Source organism: Triticum dicoccoides, chromosome 5B (genome assembly GCF_002162155.2).
Source record: "Triticum dicoccoides isolate Atlit2015 ecotype Zavitan chromosome 5B, WEW_v2.0, whole genome shotgun sequence".
NCBI classification, from domain to species: Eukaryota; Viridiplantae; Streptophyta; class Magnoliopsida; order Poales; family Poaceae; genus Triticum; species Triticum dicoccoides.
This window is the reverse complement of record NC_041389.1, coordinates 12,639,906-12,646,086: the sequence shown is the minus strand read 5'-3', so window position 1 is coordinate 12,646,086 and position 6,181 is coordinate 12,639,906.

Genomic DNA, 6,181 nt, shown 5'->3' with positions numbered 1-6,181 from the left:
AGTGGGCCTTAGTGGAAAAGAGAAGGGGCTGCCCTAGATGGGCTGCGCGCCCCCCCCTTCCCCTAGTCCTATTAGGACTAGGAGAGGTGGCCGGCCCCCTCCTCCTCTTTTCCCCTCCGAGGAATCCTAGTTGGACTAGGATTGGAGGGGGAATCCTACTCCCAGAGGGAGTAGGACTCTCCTGCGCCTCCCCCCCTTGGCCGGCCAGCCTCCCCTCCTCTCCTCCTTTATATACGGAGGCAGGGGCACCTCTAAACACACAAGTTGACACAAGTTGATCCACGTGATCTATTCCTTAGCCGTGTGCGGTGCCCCCTGCCACCATATTCCTCGATAATACTGTAGCGGAGTTTAGGCGAAGCCCTGCTGCTGTAGTTCATCAAGATCGTCACCACGCCGTCGTGCTGACGAAACTCTTCCCCGACACTTTGCTGGATCGGAGTCCGGGGATCGTCATCGAGCTGAACGTGTGCTCGAACTCGGAGGTGCCGTAGTTTCGGTACTTGATCGGTTGGATCGAGAAGACGTACGACTACTTCCTCTACGTCGTGTCATCGCTTCCGCAGTCGGTCTGCGTTGGGTACGTAGACAATACTCTCCCCTCGTTGCTATGCATCACATGATCCTGTGTGTGCGTAGGAAATTTTTTGAAATTACTACGAAACCCAACAGATGGAGCGTGTCATAATAAACAGAACGGTGGAAAGTTGCATGGCAATATATCTCGGAATGGCTATGGAAATGCCATAATAGGTAGGTATGGTGGCTGTTTTGAGGAAGGTATATGGTGTGTGTATGGTACCGGCGAAAGTTGCGCGGCACAAGAGAGGCTAGCAATGGTGTAAGGGTGAGAGTGCGTATAATCCATGGACTCAACATTAGTCATAAAGAACTCATATACTTATTGCAAAAATCTACAAGTTATTGAAACAAAGTACTACGCGCATGCTCCAAGGGGGATAGATTGGTAGGAAAAGACCATCGCTCGTCCCTGACCGCCACTCATAAGGAAGACAATCAAAAAATAAATCATGCTCCAACTTCATCACATAACGGTTCACCATACATGCATGCTATGGGAATTACAAACTTCAACACAAGTATACCTAAAATTCACAATTACTCCATTAGCATGACTCTAATATTACCACCTTTATATCTCAAAACAATTATCAAGCATCAAGTTGATCATAGTATTCAATTCACTTCCTATGATAGTTTTTATTATACCCAACTTGGATGCCCATCATTCTAGGACCAATTTTATAACCATAGAAAATACCATGCTGTTCTAAAAGACTCTGAAAATAATATAACTGAAACATGAGAGATCAATAATTTCTACAAAATAAAACCACCGCCGTGCTCTAAAAAGATATAAGTGAAGCACTAGAGCAAAACTGTCTAGCTCAAAAGATATAAGTGAAGCACATAGAGTATTCTAATAAATTCTGAATCATGTGTGTCTCTCCCAAAAGGTGTGTACATAAAGGATGATTGTGGTAAACTAAAAAGAAAAGACTCATATCATACAAGATGCTCCAAGCAAAACACATATCATGTGGTGAATAAAAATATAGCTCCAAGTAAAGTTACCGATAGACGAAGACGAAAGAGGGGATGCCTTCTAGGGCATCCCCAAGCTTAGGCTTTTGGTTGTCCTTGAATTATCTTGGGGTGCCATGGGCATCTCCAAGCTTAGGCACTTGCCACTCCTTATTCCATAGTCCATCAAATCTTTACCCAAAACTTGAAAACTTCACAACACAAAACTCAACAGGAAATCTCATAAGCTCCGTTAGTGCAAGAAAGAAAAACCACCACTTAAGGTACTGTAATGAACTCATTATTTATTTATATTGGTGTTAAACCTACTGTATTTCAACTTCTCTATGGTTCATACCCCCGATACTAGCCATAGATTCATGAAAATGAGCAAACAACACACGAAAAACAGAATCTGTCAAAACAGAACAGTTTGTAGAAATCTGTAACTTTAGAATACTTATGGAACCCTAAAATTCCTACCAAAATATTAAGTCCTAGGAAATTTGTCTATTGATCTACTGCAAAAATAGTCAACTCAAAATCACAGTTCTGTGATTTATTATATTTTTTCTCGTGAGCGCAAAAGTTTCTGTTTTTCAGCAAATCAAATTAACTTTCACCCAAGATGATCCTATAGGTTCTACTTGGCACAAACACTAATTAAAACATAAAACCACATATAAACAGAGGCTAGGTGAATTATTTATTGAATAACAGCAAGGAAAAATATGGGAAAATTCAACATAATAATTAAATGTAGGATCATTGGAAAATTCAACAAAATAGCTACCACATAACATATTCTCAACACGATCCACATGCATGTGAAGTTGACACTCTTCGAAAATAGTGGGATTAACATTAACTAAAGTCATGACCTCTCCAAACCCACTTTTATCAAAAATTTCATTGGATTGAACATTCTCCAAATATGTGGGATCTAAAGTTGACACTCTTCCAAAACCACTTTCAATATTATTGCAAACACTAATATCAATCTCATATTCATCATGGGGATTAAATAAAATTTCAAGACCATAAGAAGAATCACCCCGATCATGATCATTGCAACAAGTAGTAGACATAGCAAAACTAGCATCCCCAAGCTTAGGGTTTTGCATATTATTAGCACAATTGACATCAAGAGAATTTATAGTAAACTCATTGCAATCATGCTTTTTATTCAAGGAGTTATCGTGAATCTCTTCATAAATTTCTTCATCATAATTTTTAGATTCACGAATTTCAAGCAAAGCTTCATAAAGATAATCTAGTGCACTCAAATCACTAGAACTTGGTTCATCATAATTGAATCTCTTAAAAAGATTGGCAAGTGGATGAGGATCCATAGATCTCAGGTTCTCTGTTTAGCAATAAATAAACAACTATTCCAACCAAACGAGTGAACGAGCCAAGTAAGACATGAAAGCAAAAGAAAAGACGAATGGGAGAAGGGCGAATAAAACGGCAAGGGTGAAGTGGGGGAGAGGAAAACGAGAGGCAAATGGCAAATAATGTAATGCAAGGGAGATGAGTTTGTGATGGGTACTTGGTATGTCTTGACTTGAGTGAAGACCTCCCCGGCAACGGCCAAAAATCCTTCTTGCTACCTCTTGAGCATGCTTTGGTTTTTCCCTTGAAGAGGAAAGGATGATGCAGCAAAGTAGCGTAAGTATTTCCCTCAGTTTTTGAGAACCAAGGTATAAATCCAGTATGAGGCTCCACGCAAGTCCCTCATACCTACAGAAACAAACAAGAACCTCGCAAGCAACGCAGTAAAGGGGATGTCAATCCCTTCACGGCCACTTGCAAAAGTGAGATCTGCTAGAGATAATATGATAAGATAAATATTTTTGGTATTCTTATGATATAGATTGAAAAGTAAAGATTGCAAAATAAAGTAGATTGGAAACTTATATGATAGAGAATAGACCCGGGGGCCATAGGTTTCACTAGTGGCTTCTCTCAAGATAACATAAGTATTATAGTGGGTGAACAAATTACTGTCGAGCAATTGATAGAAAAGTGCATAGTTATGAGAATATCTAGGCATGATCATGTATATAGGCATCACGTCCGTGACAAGCAGACCGACTCCTGCCTGCATCTACTACTATTACTCCACACATCGACCACTATCCAGCATGCATCTAGAGTATTAAGTTCATAAGAACAGAGTAACGCATTAAGCAAGATGACATGATGTAGAAGGATAAACTCAAGCAATATGATATAAACCCCATCTTTTTATCCTCGATGGCTACAATACAATACGTGCCTTGCTGCCCCTGCTTTCACTGGGAAAGGACACCGCAATATTGAACCCAAAGCTAAGCACTTCTCCCATTGGAAGAAAGATCAATCTAGTAGGCCAAACCAAACTGATAATTCAAAGAGACTTGCAAAGATAACCAATCATACATAAAAGAATTCAGAGGAGATTCAAATATTCCTCATAGATAAACTTGATCATAAACCCACAGTTCATCGGATCTCGACAAACACACCGCAAAAAGAGTTACATCAAATAGATCTCCAAGAAGATCGAGGAGAACTTTGTATTGAGATTCAAAGAGAGAGAAGAAGTCATCTAGCTAATAACTATGGACCTGAAGGTCTATGGTAAACTACTCACAACTCATCGGAGAGGCCTTGGTGATGATGTAGAAGCCCTCCGTGACCGATTCCCCCTCTGGCGGAGTGCCGGAAAAGGCTCCAAGATGGGATCTCACGGGTACAGAAGGGTGCGATGGTGGAAATAGTTTTTCGTGGTGCCCCTAGATGTTTGCAGGGTACGTAGATATATATAGGTGAAAGAAGTCGGTCAGGGGAGCCACGAGGGGCCCACAAGGCAGGGGGCGCCCCCCAGGGTGCGCCTTGCACCCTCGTGGCCGCTTCAGCTGCTTCTTGACGTCCACTCCAAGTCTCCTGGATTGCGTTTGTTCCAGAAAGATCGCTCCCGGAGGTTTCATTTCGTTTGGACTCCGTTTGATATTCCTTTTCTGTGAAACACTGAAATAAGCAAAAAACAGCAATTCGGAACGGGCCTCCGGTTAGTAGGTTAGTCCCAAAAATGATATAAAGTGTATAGTAAAGCCCAAAAACATCCAAAACGGGTAATATAATAGCATGGAACAATAAAAAATTATAGATACGTTGGAGACGTATCACCATCTCACAAATAATGGCCTTGAAGGCTCAATTCAACTTGGGCAGAGAGTGCTACGACGCAATGATGACAGTATTTGGATATTTTATATCGAAAGACCATGTACTACCTGTAAACCTGTACCAGTCAGACAAAATCCTTCGTGCTCTTAAGATGCCCTATGAGAAGATACATGCATGTGGGAAAGGATGTGCCTTATTTAGGCTTCAGTATGCGGACTTGAACTATTGCCCCATTTGCAAGTCATCGAGGTATGTTGTGGTAGACAACGGTATGGGTGAGAAGACGCAGACCAAAATCCCCGTTAATGTTATTCGGTATATGCCAATCATACCAAGACTTCAACATCTTTTCATGGTTGAAGGGACGGCCAGATAGATGACATGGTACAAAGCGGGCAAAAGAACCCAACTAGATGCAGATGGGAAGCTGATGATGGTGCACACATCGGATGGTGAAGCATGGAAGTGCTTCGATGCATTACATGATGACAAAGCAGCAGATCCGAGGCATCCTCGAGTCACCATCAGCACGGATGGGTTCAGTGTATTTGGTCTGATGGTAACCCAATACAGTTGTTGGCCCGTATTTGTCATTCCACTCAATCTCCCCCATGGACAATTTACGCAAAGAAAGAACATAATGTGTACATGCAGCCGCTGAAGGATAATTAAATTGCAAGAAGCCTGGGATAATGGGTTCAAGACATATGACGCCTTTAGCAAACAGAACTTCATTACGCGTGTCTGGTACATGTACTCGACGCATGACTTGCTGGCGTATGCGCTATTTGTTGGATGGTGTGTGCAAGGAAGGTTCACGTGCCCCACATTCAAGGGAGCTCTTCAGTTTCATTGGCTTCAGGCTGATCGCAAGTTTTCTTGCTTCGACTTGCATAGACAGTTCCTGGATCCTCACCATAAGTTCAGGAAAGACAAGTAGAACTTCATCAAAGGTAGAGTTGTCAAAAACTTTGCACCGCCTCCATTGACAGGCCAAGAGATCCTGGATCAGTTAAACACTCTCAGGCCAGATCTAGAGTGTCCAGGGTATTTCAAGGGGTATAATTAGGTACATGCCTGGACTCACAAGACATGCTTGTGGGATCTGCCTTACTTCAAATACCTCCTTTGCCCACACAACATCGACGTGATGCACACTGAGAAGAATATCGCCGAGGCACTTTTTGGTACATTGTTCGGCATAGATGGGAAGTCAAAGGATAATACCAAGGCTAGAGTCGATCAGGAGGCGCTATGTCATAGATCGTTATAAAACATGCAATCACCGGCAGGAAAGCAGAACTTGACAAAGCCAAAGGCATGGTTCAATCTTGGAAGGCCAGCTATGAGGGAAATTATCTTGTGGGTGAAAATGTAGTTGATGTTCCCCAATGGGTATGCAGCGAATCTAAAGAGGGGAGTGAGTCTTGATAAATTGAAGATATTTGGTCCCAAGTGTCAT